This window comes from Vulpes lagopus, chromosome 18, assembly GCF_018345385.1.
Source record: "Vulpes lagopus strain Blue_001 chromosome 18, ASM1834538v1, whole genome shotgun sequence".
In the NCBI taxonomy this organism is placed as follows: Eukaryota; Metazoa; Chordata; class Mammalia; order Carnivora; family Canidae; genus Vulpes; species Vulpes lagopus.
This window is the reverse complement of record NC_054841.1, coordinates 16232150-16249758: the sequence shown is the minus strand read 5'-3', so window position 1 is coordinate 16249758 and position 17609 is coordinate 16232150. Positions and strand designations below refer to the sequence as shown.

The window sequence follows — 17609 nt, the reverse complement described above, 5'->3', positions numbered from 1 at the left end:
TGAAAGTGGCTGGGATTGGCCCCTGGAGGGGCAGGTCTTGGCACCCTGAGCATCAGAGGTGAGGTGCCCAGCATGCTCAGGAAGCATCTGTTCATCCATCCATCCATCCATCCATCCATCCATCCATCACACCTTGCAGTGGGCCTGGCCAGGTGTGAGTGGGGGGGTCTGGCCAACTCAGACCAGAAACAAGGATGAGGATAGCACATGGTATGGTAGGAGCCCAGAAGATATCTAGAGTGAGGAGTGAGAAGGGCTTTTCAAGGCAGGAGGGATAAGGAGTAGCTGGGGCTGTCACTATGAGTAAAGTTTGAGCTGCCTTCTTTCATTGAATTTTGGAGTTTGTGGAATCAATAAAACTTTACCCCAAATTTGCAAGTACCACCTTTTCCTTTTGTCCATTAAGGATATGAAAAATAACCAGTTGGGCTCTCCAATTGCCATCCTATTGTAAAAGCAAGGACAGCAAAAGATGAGGAAGGACATTGTCACAGATTTAAGGGCAAATACATACCCATGTACTAGGTGACAGAGATTTTGAATGCAGAAACCTAACATTGATGGCATTTTCCAGCTGTTGCTGGGGAGATGGTCTTTGTGGAGGGTGTTGGCTGATTTGGGGGTGGGGCTTGTTGCAGGTGACAGGGCTGCACCCAGCTGAGCAGGAGGCCTGACCTCTTCTGGTGCTCTGATTTATCACAGTGCTTGTTGAAAAATTAGCTTTGTGCACATGTGTCCCAGAAACAGAAACCACCCTCTCATGCTTGCTTTCCCTTGCTTGGAATGTCCCAGGCAAACTGAGAGAGACCAAGAAACAGGAGCTTCTGTGCCCCCTACATGATCACCACTTTCTGCATGCTGGGTCAAAGGCAAGAGGCCACAGGCCTTCGGTCTGCTGGGGAATGCTTTGGAGCCAGCCAGGCACTGAGAAGGTAGCCAGGGACTGCCTCCTGTGTGCCAGGGTCTTGGTTAGATTCTGGTTTCAGATCTCACTCTGCCACAAATACAATCTGTGACATAGGGCAAGCTTCTTGAGCCTTGCAAGTCTCAGTGTCCTTATCCATAAAATGGGAACACTGATACCTCCCCTGTATTGTGATGATTGTGTGTGTGCGTGCATACACATACTGTCTAGCACTTTGCCTTATATGTGGTAGGACCTCCACAAATGTTGAGCGAGTGAATGAACAAATGACCCAAACCCTTGGTTCTGCTTTGGAGAACTTCATGGCTAACACTGTGTGTGTGTGTGTGCATGGACATGCCTGTGCATGTGACCTGGGGACCTCTCTCCCTTGTGCTTATGACCAGAGACTCTTACGTTCTGGTTCTCTTCTTAGGGAGCTTGGATTCAGAGCCACATTCTACTTCATAGCCCTGTCTGGTACCAATTTCTCTATGTCTCTGGTTATGTCCATAGTCTCTTGACTGGGAGAGGAATTAATTACAGGGACTTACTGGCTGTCTTGAAACAGAACTGACTCTTATTTTTAATGCTTCCAGAACAGCTTTCTGAATACTAGCATTGTATTGGTGGGGTCTTGGGATAATAGCTGCCCAGTAAACCAGTGCTAGCTGAGAGCCCAGGGTGAAAGAAAGGCTTTGGAAGGGAGGTGGGAATGGTTTTAGAAGGGAGAGTGTGGCTGAAATATCACTACCTCTGAACACTCCCTGGACCTGGGGAACAGGAGCTGAGCCCAGATTTAAGACTTGGCTTTGAGCCCTGGCTCTGCTTTGTGTTTGCTGTGTGGTCTCTGGCAGGTCGCTTTACCTCTCTGAGCCAGTTTCCTTATCTATAAAATGGCAGATTATTGGAATTAAATGGGACTAGATCTATAAAGCACTGTGTTGGTGCTCAGTAAATAAAAATACCCCTCTTGGGGAAGGACTGTGGAAGCCTTTGACTGGAGCCCAGTGTATCTGCTGGCACATAGAGTTTGAAACACAGCAGATGCCTGATGAATATTTATGGAGAGGATGAAGGTGCCCAGGGAGTGGGAAGTCAGAGTTATATGTTTATATCCTCCTGTGTAATCACTTTGCAATCATTGATAAGTTCTTTGCCTTCTTTTGGTCTCTGACTTCTTTTGGTCTCTGATTCCCTTAGAAAAATAGTTCAGGCTGGTCCTACCAACTCCTACTGTTCTATTCCATGTTGGAAATTGGAGCCGTATGTGGAACTTCCAGTGAAGGATGAGCTTCATGTTTGAAATTAATTTCCTTTCTGTGATTAGTGGCACCCGTGATGACTCTCTCCCTCCTGCTGCCTCCTGCATTCTCAAGCCAGTAATTAATGAAATTGGGAGCAGAGGCAGGGATGCAAGGTTTCCTCAGGAGGCATCTCGGGCATAGCTGGGCCTCCCTCTGTGGCACCTGCTGTGATTGCAGGAGGCCCAGGGCTGTCCAGGAGTCTCTGTCTCGGTCCAGCCACAAGGCCTGGCAAGTGTTCACATGTGTGGATCACAGCTGAAGCCCTGAAATATCATAGATGGGAAGTAATTTCTCCAGCTTTCCCTAGCCCTGGGATGGGGTGGCGGGGGTGGGGGTGGGGACCTCCTGCTTTTGAGTATCTGTCCAAATGGGCATTGATACAGGAATCAGGTGGGCCTGGATTTGCAGGCTTCCCTCTCTTGATTTTTGGCTGAGACATTAAGCAACGTACTCACCTTCTCTGGGTCTACCTTGCTGTGTGAAGCAATTGAGGCCATGGGAACAGCAGCCTTTTATGAATGGGGCAGTGGTATAGAAAAGCCACTTTGGTTTGCACATCTTTGCCCCAGAAGCTTCATCTCAAGGAGACAGTGGCTCTAAATGGTCCTTGTCTTGACTCATCTGCCCCCACCCCAAGACACGCCCTCCCTAGTCATGCCCATCTTGGTAAACACAGTGACTATCCACTCCTTGGCTTATATCATCCCTGGCTCTGCTCTCTGCCTCACTCCCTGACGGTTGCACCTGCAGGGTACAACCCCACCTCCCCACTTCACTAGTACCTGGGTGATCGCCTGGGTGATACAGGAGCCTCTGCTCAGGCCTCCTTGTCTCCACCTTCCTTGTAGAGTTTGCTCTCCACACACAGCTGGCAAGTTCTCTGTGAGCCACTCCCCTGCTGAAAGCCTTTTGTTGGATGGTTGCTTGTAGCCTGTTGGATCTGTTCTGATACCCTTAATGTGGCCACTTGGGGGGCTGGGGCACCTGTCTGATCTCATTTTTTGCATTCAGCAAGCTAGCTTCTGCCTCCTTCCTCCCAGGCGGAATCATCACGGCTGAGCAGCTTCCTGAAGCCCCCTCCCCCACTAGCCAAGCTGTGGTGCTTCTGGATTTTATACATGCAGACCTTTTTGTCCAGAATGTTTCCTTTCCCCCTTGAACTCCTGCTCATTCTTGCAGACAGAGTTGTGACATCACTGCTTTCCAGAAGCCTGCTCTGATCCCGCACTCCTCCCACCCCCAACAGTGTGGGCCAGGGACCCTTCCCTGTACCCAGCCCACTGATGCAGGGTCTGATGCACCTTTATCCTCATGCTCTCTGGAAGGACATATAGCACAGAGTAGCTGCTTGAAAAACAGTAATTTACGTGCAGATGCAAATAACTCCTTGCAAATTTAAGGGCCTTCAGACAGACTGGATTAGAATCCTCAGCCTGTGGTTTGGTTTTGGCTGTGTTACCCTGGATAAACCATCTAACCTCTCTGATCTTTGAGGGTCACGAGGACGGACAAGAGGACACATAAAACCGATCTCCCCTTCTTTCACACCTGCTGGACAGTAAATGTCCCCAAAGACACTTGGAACATTTCAATGGCTCCTCTACTTTACTCTGAGCAGAGCAAACCCAAAGAGGGGCCGGATCCAGCGGCCCCCAGTACTGTGCACAGAGGAGCCCTGCACAGAACCTCAAACGGAAGCAAAAATAGCACCCATTGGGGCAACCTGAGTTGCAGAAGCCACAGGAAGAAGCCGCAGGCCGAGCGGATGTCAGCTGCTCTGAGGCCCCACTGAGGCTCCTCGGATGTGTTGAGCTGTTGCAGCCCTCACGCCTGCCCTTACTGGCTCCTCTGACCACAACTATCAGATAAGGCTGCAGAAAAAGTGCTGGCTTCCTCTCTCTGGGGAAGAGTAATCTCAGTGCCATCTGTGGGGGATACTCCATCCTCTGTTGCTTCTCTGGTTTCTCTTCCACCCCCCTACCTCCTTGCTCGCTCTGCCCACCCTACTGGTCTTCACCCTCCTAGCCCCACCTTAGGGCCTTTACACGGGAAGTTTCTCCACCTTCCCCCCCTTCCCCATACTTGCCTGGCTTAGTCTCTTCCCCTAATAAACTAATTAATTTATTAGGTAATTAATAAATATCCTTTCAGGAAATGAATGCATGCATGAGGGGAATAAGAACCAGTCCAGCAATTAGAAGAGGGTCAGGCTGGATGTGTTTGGATTCTTGTTTTACATGCGCACACACATGCATGAACACACACGTGTGCTCACACAGGGGTCCTCAGCCACTTTTTTGAGGCTCTCAGTGTTCAAAACAGGACTGGCCCAGGGTAGGTGCTCATCAAATGTTTGTAGAAAGGAAGGGGAGATGAAGCAGGACCAGTGGGACTAGTGCTAGCAGGACTAGCAGGACTAGTGCTCTGGGGAAAGGGCCTTGGCACATTCTGGGAGTGGTTCAGCTGGCAGGAGAGGAGAGGTCCAGTGGGAGATGACGAGGGATGGGGCTGGACAGAGTGGCAGGAATCAGGTCAAACAGGACCACGGAACCAAGAGAAAGAGGTTAGGAGCCTTTGAAGGATTTTAATCAGGGGATGATTTAGGACTGGCTTCTCCTGCTTTGTGATTAGGTGGGAAAATCTAGTCTTTGTTCTAAGTCAGCCATATGCCATTCACCCTTGCTTGTGCTTTTTATAAGGCTTCTCATGAACCCATTATGTAGATGAGAAAATTGAAAGTCATGGACAGGAGTCCCACAGAATCCATCCTCCTCCATGTGAAAGCCTGAGTCATCTTCTAAAATGTAAATCAGAACCTGTTACTCCTTTGCAAGAACTTGCCAACGGCTTCCCATCTGGGATAGAATCCGTATGTCTGCTATGGTCCCAGGGTTTCACATGCTTGGGCCCCTGCCGACCACTCTGGTCTCAACCTTGTCCCTACTCTGTGTTCTAGCCACATTATTTCTCTCCCATGTGGCAGTTTTCTGCTTGCTGACCCCAGGGACTTTGTGCTTGGTAATCCCTCTGCCCATAGGGCTTTCTTTGTGGCAGGCTCCTTCTCCCCCCCAGGGCTCCCCTAATTTAACTATCACCTCTAAAGTAAGTCAATCGGAGAAGGACAAACAGTGTATGTTCTCATTCATTTGGGGAATATAAATAATAGTGAAAGGGAATATAAAGGAAGGGAAAGGAAGGGAAAAGTTGGGAAATATCAGGAAGGGAGACAGAACATAAAGACTCCTAACTCTGGGAAACGAACTAGGGGTGGTGGAAGGGGAGGAGGGCGGGTGTTGGAGTGGAATGGGTGACGGGCACTGAGGTGGACACTTGATGGGATGAGCACTGGGTGTTTTTCTGTATGTTGGTAAATTGAACACCAATAAAAATTAATTAAAAAAAAAAACTATCACCTCTAGAGAGAGATCTTTTCGAGTCCTTCCTCTCCACCTTTTATCTCTGTAGTTCCCTTGTGTACTTCACGGCGTTTATCACAACTGTAGCCATGTTTGTGTGTTTGCATGTTTGGTGCCTGCCTCCCCCAGTGGGCTCTGAGGTCTCTGGGCCTGGGACTATGTCTGCAGAGGATGCGGGGAGCTCTGGGCCTCTGTGGCCCTGGATGGCTACATGTTCCTGGGCCTGTGTAAGGAGACAAACACCAGCCCCCCCTGCCCTGAGGAGGAGCATCATGATTCCTGCCCCACCTGGTCTTGACCCCACTCCCAGTGCCACCCACATTCCCCATAATGCTAAATGCTCTGTCTGGCATTTCACCTGCCTAGAGAATCTAAATATGCGTGGAAAGATGTCAGGGTTGGGCTTAAGTCCCAGCTCAGCCACCTAATAGCTGTGAGACCCAGAACAGTTTCCTTTACCTTTCTCACTTTGCTCCTCTGTAAAATGGGCACACAGAGGGATGGTCTCTCAGCAGGGGCCTACCACCTTGTGCTCAGTACTTGATTCAGCTCTAAACTCCCTTATCTGAAATCCAAAAAGCTCCATCACCAAATGTTGGTTTGTGAATATGCCACAAACTCATTTGGCCACAGAACCTGATCTGAACTGACGCGAAGCTCTTCGTAATTTTTACTTAACCCACTTGTGTGAATATTCATAGGATTCAGTGAAGAAATATGAATGTGTTTTACTGCAGGGGTTGCTCTGGACCCCCTACCAAAGGCACAATGTAATTTGTGGGATTCTCACACAGAGATCCAAGCAGATTCTGAATTCTGAAATCTCATGAGTTCTGGCTAAGAGGATGGCCCCTGTGTATGTGAGCTGGCACTGAAGCCCTCTTGGGGCATGGGAGGGTTGGGGGGCCTCTGACAGCTCTCACAGAGCCAGAAACCTCTTGTTTCCTCTCGGTTTCTTGGCAGCCAGTGTCTCTGGCTGCCTGGGGTTAGGTTGGGTTTTGTTTGCTCGGGGCAGAGGTTATGGCTTGGGCAGGGTGAACTCAGGTGCTCAAGCATTTCTGGTTTGAATTTAAAAGGGGAAATTTTTTTCTTATGAATCATCAGAAAAAGAAATCAGAAGGAAGTGTGTGACCAAGGAGAGGAAATTAGGGTTTGTGAACTGGGTGAGTCACCCCCTTTCTGACTCCTGGGTGATCCCTTGCTCTTGGCAGTTTTCATTCATCTCTGAGACTCTCGGTGGTTCTGTATGGAAAACACGCTGGGATTTTATTCTGGCTCGAGCCCTGCTTCCCTTTCTAGCCATCAACATAAAATGTCTCTTTTTGAATCACTGCCACATTGGCTTACTTATTATTACCTTATCAAATGTTTCTTCTCTCCCCAGGCTCTGCGCAGAGTCCTGCTTCCTGGTCCCCCCTGCCAATCATCACAGCAGCATCTGCCTGGCTTCCTGGACAGGCTTCATACTTACCTTTTCCAACCCATTCCCTGTCTCGAAGCCAGAGGCCAGCTTCTAAAATGCAGCTCGCACCCTGGGCTTCAGCTCCCTAGTATAGCCCTGGAAACCCATCACATGATAAGGTCCTGTTTGCCTTGCATTCCAGCTCTGGCTACCTCCCTGCTCAGTGAATGCGCCCCCTCTCCAGCACCCCCAGTCTTGGAGAGTGTTGTTCTAATGCTCTCTCCCTTCCATCTGGTGCCTTCTCTCATCCCTGGCCTATTATGCTCATCCTGCTGGTAGGTCTACTTAGAAGCCTTCTCCTCTGTGAAGTCTTTTTACAGTGGCCCTTCTGTAGGCTCCCACGAACTCTGGCTCCCAGTATGCTCATCACCCATGTTATAATTCCTGGTCCTGTCCCCCTCACTACACCACAAGCTCAGGAGGATGAAGACCATGTCCCACCCATTGCTGGTACCATTGCCAGCACTCAGAACAGAAGACCATTTTAAGCAAGACAGGGTGCACTTGCGACAGGATGGGCAGTGTGGTGAGGGGGTGACTCCTGAGGCAGGAGACAGGGTCTTGGGTTTTCCATCTACTCTGCTTCAAGCTGGCTGGCTGCCTTGGGAGTGGCTGCCATATTGCTTTCCAGTAGGCTGGAAATGGTTTTCCTTGTCAGCAGTGGCGTGAAATACCCCTTTCCTTACAGTAGGTGTGGTTCACATACATTTCTCCCGTCATCACCTCAAGTGTACATTTTGCCTGTACATTTGTTTCTTGGAAGATTGCCTCTTGCGTGACTTTCCTGTTTGTGTCCTGTGTCCTTTTGTCTATCGGTATCTTGCTGTCTCTTTAATTTGACTGAAATGTTTCTACACCGTATATATTAACTGTCTCATAGTTGGTGCTGATATTTTCTTAGTCTGATGTCCTTTTCATTTTGGTTTTATTATGCTTCCTTCTACAGAAGATATTAATGCATATATATTTGAATCTGTCAATCTCCCTTCCTCTGTGATTGCTTCAAGGGCTGAGGAAGTTATCCTGCTGCCATAGATCTGATAAACATTCTGTTCTGTTTTTCTGATATTTCCCTATAACATGATTTTTTATACTTAACTCTTTAATCTGTTTAGAGTACATTTTGGTGGGTGGCTTGCAGTGAGTATCTAGTTAAGTGTTCCTAAATAGGAACAGGATAACCCTATTATCCCCATTCTGGTTTTAAAGAATTGGACTTTGTCTCTTTGTTTCCAAAAGGAGAGACAAAATAGAATAGTTGTTATCAGGGTGAACCCTGATAGAGCTAAGATTTTGGCTTTGCCACTTTCTAGCTGTGTGACCTTTGAACAGTTGCTTGAATTGTACCATTAATTTTCTCCTGTGTAAAGTGGGATCATATCGCCGTCAAAAGCTTGAGGGAAATACTGTGTAAATCATGTGACATGGTACCTGGCATATAGTGAATGCCCTCCTTCACCGTATGTTTTCATGCAGAGGTGGGTCTAATTCTGCACTTTCTCTTCTGCTGCACTGATTTAAAGTTCTCCCTTGAGGGACGCCTGGGTGGCTCAGTGGTTGAGTGTCTGCCTTTGACTCAGGTCATGATCCCAGGGTCCTGGGATCGAGTCTCTCATCGGGCTCCCAGCAAGGAGCCTGCTTCTGCCTATGTCTCTGCCTCTCTCTCTGTGTCTCTCATGAATAAATAAATAAGTTCTTTTTATTCTTTTTATTTTTTTAATAAGTTCTTTTTAAAAAATAAAGTTCTCCCTTGACATCACTATCATACTCCTTTGGTTGCTGGCTTCACAGAAAGTTTTAGTCTCTGGCCAAACTAGGCACCCCTCCATTAGTTACTCCTCTTTTAGGAATATTGCTGCAAACCCTCCCTGTTTTGTTCGATGAATGTTGATTCCTCCTGCCCACTCAGCACAGCCCCCTCAATGATTCATACACGCGCCCCGACCACTCATGCACACACACCCTGGGGTTTTTAACCCTCCCAGCTGCCTGGCCTTTGCTCACTCTAGTCCTTCTACCTAACAGGTGTGCATCAGTTGCTCTCACTTGGCTTATTTCTACCTCATTGCCTTGTCACCCCTGGTGTCATCGGTGCTGGCACCTGGATTCCCTCTGGATCCCAAGGTTCCCTGGGGATCGTTTGTGTGTCCAGTCCTCAGGGTCTGGCACATGGCTGGGTACATTGTAGGTACTTGGGTCAGGGATTGGGGAGGGCAGGATGCTCCCTGTGACCTTCAGCTTTGATGGCAAGCAGGCTAAGTCTGGCTTCTTTTTGAGGCACAGGCTCAGGGGACCCAATGGTGGTTGTCACCCCCAGCACGCTGTTACCAGCAGCTATGGGTCATCTACCAGCCCAGGCCTCAGTTTCCTCCGTGGGATAATGGTAGGGTCTTTGAGTTCCCTGACTTATCTTAACCTGGGTGGCTCTAAAATGAAGATGAAGTAGAAGAACTCACTGGCCTGTGCTGTGCCTCCGTGCAGGCTGCTCTCTCTCTCTCTGATTTCTGGGGAGCTAAGGTCTGTTGGGACAGAGGTTCCTCTTTGCCTTCCTGGCCCCTGTGCCTGCGAGGTCCTCAGGGAGAGCCTAGACTTGGGGCATAGGAGTTGATTGTCAAGAGCAGAAGGGTGAGGGTGGGTAGAAATCCAGCCTTCCTAGCGCAGCAGCTTGGTGTACCCTCACGCTGCGATGCTCCCAGCCTGCCCGTCCCGTTCCTGTTTTATGGGGAGGAGCCCGAGGATCTGACCGGCCAGGCCCTTGTCTTGGCCAAGGGCCACACTGGGCATGAGCGAGTCCCGGTCTGCGGGCTTCCAGGGCTGCGCCGAGCCAGGGTTCTGTCTGCTTCCCAGTCCAAAGGCTGGTTTTAAGACAGCACTTAAAAATACAGCAGCAGTGTTTACAAATATCATTTCCTGTGTTATCTGGTAGTGACAGAAGGAAGTGAATTTGGTACTTCGTCTGTGTTAGGTTTTGGGGTTAGATGCCTAAATGCCAGGTTCAGGTGACCTAGAAAATCTTTCTAGGTCAAATTACTATTTCAAACGATTTTTCTCCCCCCCCCCCCCACCACACTTTCTTTTTAACCGTCCCACGATTGAACGCTGTCGTTGACATATTTCCCTTCCAACAATGCCAGCCCTTTGTGGCATGATTGAGGGCTTGTTTTGTAGCGCTGGGAGAAAATATCTCCCAAATCATCTGCTGCTCATTGTCTCAGGCACTCGCTCACCCCGCCCCCCCGCCCCGTGCCACAGTCTCACCCGACGCACGCTCATGTGGCCTTTGGTTAATTGTCTTTGGCAAGGATGGGTTTTGGGACTCGTTCCCAACCGCGGAGGATAGATAATTGTCAAGCACGAATCCTGGCAGCACTGGCGCCCTGAGGCTCTGGACGGCCGACCGCAGCGGCTGGGATTGGACAGCTCCGTGCCTTCGCAGGGTGGCAGGGCCAAGCCAGACACGGAGAAGCCTGGGCGTCAGAGCCGCGACCCCCCAGGGGCACTTCCTGGGTGTTTGAGTCCTGACTCTGCCCCCTACCAGCTGTGTGGCCTTGGGCAAGCTGCTTAACCTGACTTAACCTCAGTTTCCTCATCTGTAAAATGGGAGCCTGAGTAGTAGTGACTTACCTCGGGGTTGTTGAGAAGATGATACGAGCTAAACTGTACAATTAAAGGAGTCCCTGGCTTGTGCAAGCACCGCATAAATGTTGCACAAATCAGCTAAAATGAATAAATGATAGTGGTAGTGGATGCTCTCGTGAGTCACCCAGAGCCCTCCTCAACGGAGACACTCATTCTGGCAGCTATTGAGAACGTCAGCTGCCGTTGCCCTCTCTGGGGGTTGCCTTTGGTGGGGGGAGGTGGCCTTTCCCGAGGTTATCACCCTTCCCCGGGGCAGCCCGGGTCCAGTGGGTCCAGCCTGGGTCCACCTGAGAATGTGGTGGCTCCTTGCCTCAGTCTGGGACATCGCTCCAGAGCTGTTGTGTGGACAGGCTGCTGCCTCTGATGTGACTGCATCGCAGCTCAACTTGTCCCTCTGCCCCTCCTGCCTCCCGTCTTTCCTGTGGTGCCCCCCAGCGAACCTCCAACCTTCATTCTCAGAGCCTGTTCCCAGGACCCTGCCCTAAACCCACAGGTAGCCACCAGGGGCTGAATGGATCTCGACATCCATTTTAAAACACGTTTATTTCACTTGCTTGTGTTTCCAGAAGCTTTTTTGAGGAGCAGCCTTGAGGTTTCTGCACCATCCCTGTCCCCCCATCTCTGGGTGTGTACCATTTGTGCACCACAGATGTTGGCAAACTTCCCCTGCTCTGTAGGGTCCTGGCGGAACATTTGGGGGGGCAGGTTGGTGATTTCAGGACCCTCCTCTGGTAGGAAGAGGAAGGTCTAGTTTTGAGACAGACCGTAAAACTTAAAACTGACCAACCAGGGCCACCTAGGCGGCCCAGTCAGTTAAGAGTCAGAAACCAGTCTGACTCTTGGTTTCACTCAGGTTTTGATCTCAGGGTTGTGGGATTGAGCTCCCCATCAGGCTCCACACTCACCAAAGTCGGCTTGAGTGTCTCTCACTTTCCCTTTTCCCCTCCCCCTGCTTTTTCTCTCTTTATAAATAAATAAATAAATAAATAAATAAATAAATAAATAAATAAATAATCTTTAAAAAACAAACAAACAAACACCTGACCAAATGACTAAAGGACCCAGAGAGCCTCACTCATTCAAACCCCTTCATATACAAAAGAAGAAAGTGAGGCCCAGGGAGGGGAAGGTGTTGTTGAAGACCACACAGTACACAGAGACCTCCCCCCACTCCCAGAGGAGATGGTGCTTTGGGGAAATAGTAGGACAGGCTGGTCTTAGGAGTCAGACATGCAGCAGTTGGGTATGATGTTATGGTCCAATAAATGCTTTCATAGTACTCCCAAGCAGAGGGGCAGCTAGTCCTATTGGGGGCTTCCTGGAGGAGGCAGCATGGAGCGAGTGGGAAGTAACTGCAAAGAGAGGGAAGAAAGAAAGAAAATAAAAACAAAAAGAGAGGGAAGAGACGGAGGTGCAGGAGGGGGGAGTGCAGAGCTGAGACCTGGATGTGTGTTTGAGACCTCTTGGAAAGGCAGAGCAGGGGAGGAGCCCAAGTGAGGGACAGGAGGCCACCAAGATAGTTGGGTTGGCTGGGGACAGGTTCACAAATGCTTTCCAAGACTTTTCCCCAGTGGGCAGAATGTGGCTCTAGGGACAGGGTCCTGGGCAGAACCAGGCAGGTGCCTCATCTTTCCTGACCCACCCTGGCCCCTCCTTGCCAGTTCAGGTCTCTGCGCAGGAAATAGTTGTGGAGTAAATGAGTGAACGGATGAGAGAAGGGAAGACTGCTGGAGAAAGCCGACTCCACTGCAGTTTGGGGGGTGGGTAGGAGCAGGGACAAGCAGGAGGCTTTAAAGACACCAGCTCCTGGTGGGGGAGGACTTATTTATTTTATGCTCCGAGCTGAGAATGTAGGTCCCTATCCTCCCTTCTCCGACCCTGGTGAGGCCCATTGGTGCCAGCTGAGAGGACACTGTGGATACAGTAAGGGTGCAGGTGGGACCAGCTGAGAGCACTCACGCTGACATCTCCTGCCGCAGGAGCCTGGCGGAAGGCCACCAGAGTCCGATCCAGACCTGCGGGGGTCCTTGCCCTACTCTTGGACAGCCTCGTTGGACCACACCCTGACCCACTTCTCAGCCTGCTCCCTCCAGCCGCAGGCAGCGTCTGCAGCCCCTTTGGAAACATTCCCCCTCACAGCGGCCAAATGAAAATGTTTGTTGAAAACAACATGTGCATAATTAAAGCTTAATGAGCGCTTGTCTGTTTGGAATGTGCAATTAGATTTATAATCGGGGATGGGAGCGAGCTCCAAATGGCTTTAAATGGAGCTGAGAGAGAGGATAATTTTTGCCATAAATCTGTGGTAGTGCGGATGGTATGTAAGCTGCCACGGTCCTGCCAGGCCATGCTGTGCGCACTGGGCTACCCTGCCCGTCAGCCTCTCTTGGCCGCTGCAGCTGGCTAATGGCCTGTGTGGGACTCACCAGGGGTCTTTGAGGTGGTTCTGCTCTGGGCTGGAGTGGGAGCTCTGGGCTGGAGTGTGTGTCTTCCTTTCTGTACTCCCTGAGCTCTGTAATCAGAGCTCACTGCGGGGAGACGAGGGTTGGTGCTGAGTCCAGCTGCCCTGGTCCATGGGGGCCTGGCCGATAAGGAACCAACCGTATCCTCACCATGTCACCCCTGGGTTGGGAAATGCCTCCACATTTTGTTCTCTGTTCATCCCAATACCTAGAACTCAAGTAACATTCATTGAATGAGTGGTGAGCCTCCATACCAGCCTCTTGCCTTAAACAAGTCACTCCCCCTCTGTGGGCCTCAGTTTCCCCATATCTATCACAGAGAATTCTTCTATTTCCTGGGGACTGCATCTCAACCAGTGCTGTCCAGTAGAAATGGAATGCAAACTACATATGTAATTTTAAGTTCTCTAGCAGCCACATCTAAAAAAGTAAAAAGAAACAGGTCAAATTAATTTTGCTAATATATTTTAGTTAACTTTATATATATGTATATCTCCATCCAAAATGGTATCACTTTAGCATGTAATCAATATAAATATATTGATGAAGCATTTTACATTATTTTGCTGTTATTCTAAGTCTTTGAGACCTAGTGTGTATTTTACACTTATACACATCTTAATTTGGACTAGCTGTGTTCCAGTGCTCCGTGGCCTAATGTGGCTGATGGCTACCATGTTGGACAGCACAGGTCTAGAAGGAGAATGGTTGGAGCCAGTTGAGACCATTCTGCTTCCCCATCTGTAAAATGGGGACACTGACTCCTGTCTCCTAGAGGAGGCAGGTGCCTGGTGGCACTTCACCATAGGTGCTGTAGTGATCACTCTACACCTCAAAGTATTTTATGGCTAAACCAGGCAGTACTATCCACACCCAGTTGTCAGCAGTGGGGAGGAGGGTCCTACAGTAGCCACAACACTGGGCTTACTCACAAGACCCACTCCCAGCCCCCCTGGCTGGCATTATTCCCTCTGACTGCTAGATGAGGCTCTGGGTGCAGAGTTGTGAGGTCACCTGCTCTGGTTTACAAAATTTGGAAATGGTGGGGATGGGAGGTCAGTATAGGCCTTTGGGGGATCAGCAGCCTGGGCTGCAGACTCAGCTCGGCCACATCCTTGCTGTATGACCTTGGGCAGATCCCCTAACCTCTCTGGGCCAATAATAGTGTTGGATTTCTCAGCGGGTAGAAGAAAAATGTGCATTATGCCCAGTAAAGCAGGTGCACCAATAAAGAGAAAAACTCTTTTTATTTTATTTTATTTTTTTTAAATTTTTTTTTTATTTATGATAGTCACAGAGAGAGAGAGAGGCAGAGACACAGGCGGAGGGAGAAGCAGGCTCCATGCACCGGGAGCCTGATGTGGGATTCGATCCCGGGTCTCCAGGATCGCGCCCTGGGCCAAAGGCAGGCGCCAAACCGCTGCGCCACCCAGGGATCCCGAGAAAAACTCTTTTTAGAGAGAAATTGATATCTGATATTTAGGAACAAAGCACGAAAGTCATCATCATGGGAAAAATCCTCTCTCACTTAGACTCTTATGAAGATTTTAATTTACCATTTTATTTCAAATTATAGATGGCAGGTAGATTGGGGCAGGTAGACCTCATCAGGAGTCTTTCCCATGTGTAAGATCTCAGAGGTTTGCATGCAGGCCCACTCAGTTTCCTCACCTGTGGAAGAGAGGTAGTTACAGTGACCTAGTGACCTCTCAGGGTTGTTGTGAGGATTCAATAATAACGTAAGTAATAGCTAACAATTATCGAGTGCACGCTGTGTACCGGATGTTCTGAGTACTTTCTGAATATTAACTTATTCAATCTAAGTGACTAAGTGATAGTCCTCCCCATTTTCCAGGTGAGGAAACTGAGAAATAGGAACTTAGTTAGAATGTCACACCACTTGAAAAGCAAGGCTGAGATTTGGACCTAGGGAGCCTGGCATCAGAGCCAGTGTTGGTGACCACTGTACCACCGTCCTCTTGTAGGTGCGTTTGTGCCTGACAGCTCTGTCTCTGGCCCCCTTCCATCTGCGCAGTGCCTCTCTGCCCCTCCTCCACCTCTCCCTGGTCCTGATGTGCATCTCTCTGTGACACCGCCACGGAAAACCGCACTCTCGGCAGGGCCCAGCGCGTAGCTGCCACATTCGCTGCTTCTAGCTTTTGAGCCGTGTTTTATCTGTGCAGAAGGAGTGTTCTCACGGCCCGACGTGGGGGTAGGCAGGCGCAGTGTATGCTGCTTTGATTGTTTCCTCTTTAGATCTCTGTGAGGTACAGTTCTCAGTGTCTGCCACTGACTGTGCTGGGGGCTGTGCATCCTTGGTCTTTGATCTTGTCTCTGGGCAAGGGAGGAGAAGGGGGAAGCAGATTCTACAGAACAACTGTTGCTTTGGTACCAGGAGTCAAGGCCAGGTTCAGAACTGGCTGGATGGATTTGGGCAAGCTCTCCAGCCTCCCTGAGCCTTGCCTTGCTCATCTCTATAATGGGGCTAGTCATGTAGTGTTGGGATTTCTGGGAGGGTCCCAGTGAGATGTCCAGGCACAGTTCTTGGCTGAGGTCTGGTATACAGAAGGTGCTCACTGGTCTGAGCTCGTAGCAGTCTTGGATGCCATGTTCCCTGCTCTTTGCCTGGCCAACTCCTGTGTGTTCTCCCTCCTGGGGCTCCCGAGTTACCTTTTCAGGAGCCTTTCTTAAGAGGCCCTCCTCTTTGCATCCACTCCCCTGTGATAATTTATCCTGCCATTGTCACATTTGTCAAAGAAGCAGCCATTATATGATATCTGAAATGCTGAATTCATTGCTATACTTTGCAAAGCTAGTCTCTTCAAATCAAGCATGAGCTGAGCTTTGTGGGTTTGGGGGGGAAGCATGGACCCTTAGGGTAGAGGGACTTTGAGAAGCAGGAGGTTCTGGGACTGGACATGTGGCTATTGGAGTTAGACTGTTATTGATCACTTAGGCTGGGTGAATGCAAAGCTGTCACTGACCAATTGGGATGGGCTGCAAACAGGTTTTGTAGTTACTTGTTCCCATCTCAGGACTATGGCCAGTGAACTGCCTTTCTTTCTCAGGTGTGGAGAATAGGAACATTTTATTCCTTGAAGCTTCTCCATAGAACTGGGAACTCCTTGAGGGCAGGGACTGTGTCATAATCATTATGGTGTACCTTGTGTCAGTACGATGTTGGGCACATAGTATACACTCTCTAGATATTGTTCAGTAAGCAACTGTTGCCCCCTCTGTAACCTCAGAATCCCTTTGCGTTTATGTTTCTGTGCCTTGTGACAAGTTTTATTTATTATAAGTTCCCAATAGTTGGGGGTGCATTCCTTGGTGCATTGTAAGTGTTTAGTACATGGTATACCAGGGAATGGACTGGTTTTATTTTGCTTCTGCATATTGAAATTCGATCCTAGGGACAGAGAGTAAGAGTGAATGAGGGGAAGACATGAGAAGAGTGGGGTCAAGATGAATGGACAGAACTGAGATATTTCACCTTTTCAGAAGAAGGAAAGTGGTCAGGATGGGTATACTGTCAACAATGTGGGGGAGAGGAGAGATTTGAAGGGGTAGCTGACAGCCTCAGTGACTGTCTCCATCAGGACCGTGTTTCCTATGGTCCTGATGGAGAGGGTTGTGGCTGATGTGGTGATAAGAGTTTAGTTCATAATAACAATAATAGGTTAAATCCAAGGTCAAATCAACTAGTTACTGGTGGAACCAATACTCTGATTCATGAATCCATACTGTAGCCCAGTATATCACAGTACATGTAGAAGTTAAATGGAATCCAGGGTCGACTTGGGATGGAAGCTTTAAGGTTGGGCCCAAGAATACAGGTCTACAGAAGCAGGCAAGACTGCTAAGGGGGCACTGCGTAGCCAGGAACAAAAGACCCAGGGACAGTTCTATTTCAGTGGGTAGAAAAGTGGGGAAAGAGGGTCCTCCAGGCTGATGATGGGACAGTGTGTAAAGGCAGGGGCACTGAAGGCTTCTGCAACCTTGAGGGATGTCGTGGGAGCTGAGACACAGGGCCAGTTGTCATGGAGGGTCCTGGATGTAAAGGCTAATGATGTGGTGTCATTGCAGGGTTTTGATCTGAGCACTGAGGAATCACTAGTGATAGCCACAGTAGAGGATGGACTTGGGGGAAGGGGAGCTGAGGACAAAGCCTCTGTGGGTGTTTGGATTAGGGGTATGTAGGGGCAACGGGATCCAGAGTCATCCTGGAAGTATTACCTGTGTCCTGTGTAGAAGGTGACATCTTCTACCATGATGGTAGACCACTGGAGGAAGAAGAGGTCCATGCACATGTCATGAGTTCAGTGTGGATATGTGGAATTTGGGATGCTCATGGAACAGATATCCAGGGAGAAGCTATACATTGGAATTTGGACATAACTTAGTTGAAGATGAGCATTG

General features: G+C 49.3%; 1 protein-coding gene across 4 annotated transcripts in view; it reads left to right on the top strand.

The window, feature by feature from the left end:
- Positions 1–17609, top strand: part of TOX2 (TOX high mobility group box family member 2) — a 132877-nt gene that overhangs the window by 28045 nt on the left and 87223 nt on the right. The gene's annotated exons all lie outside the window — the stretch shown is intronic.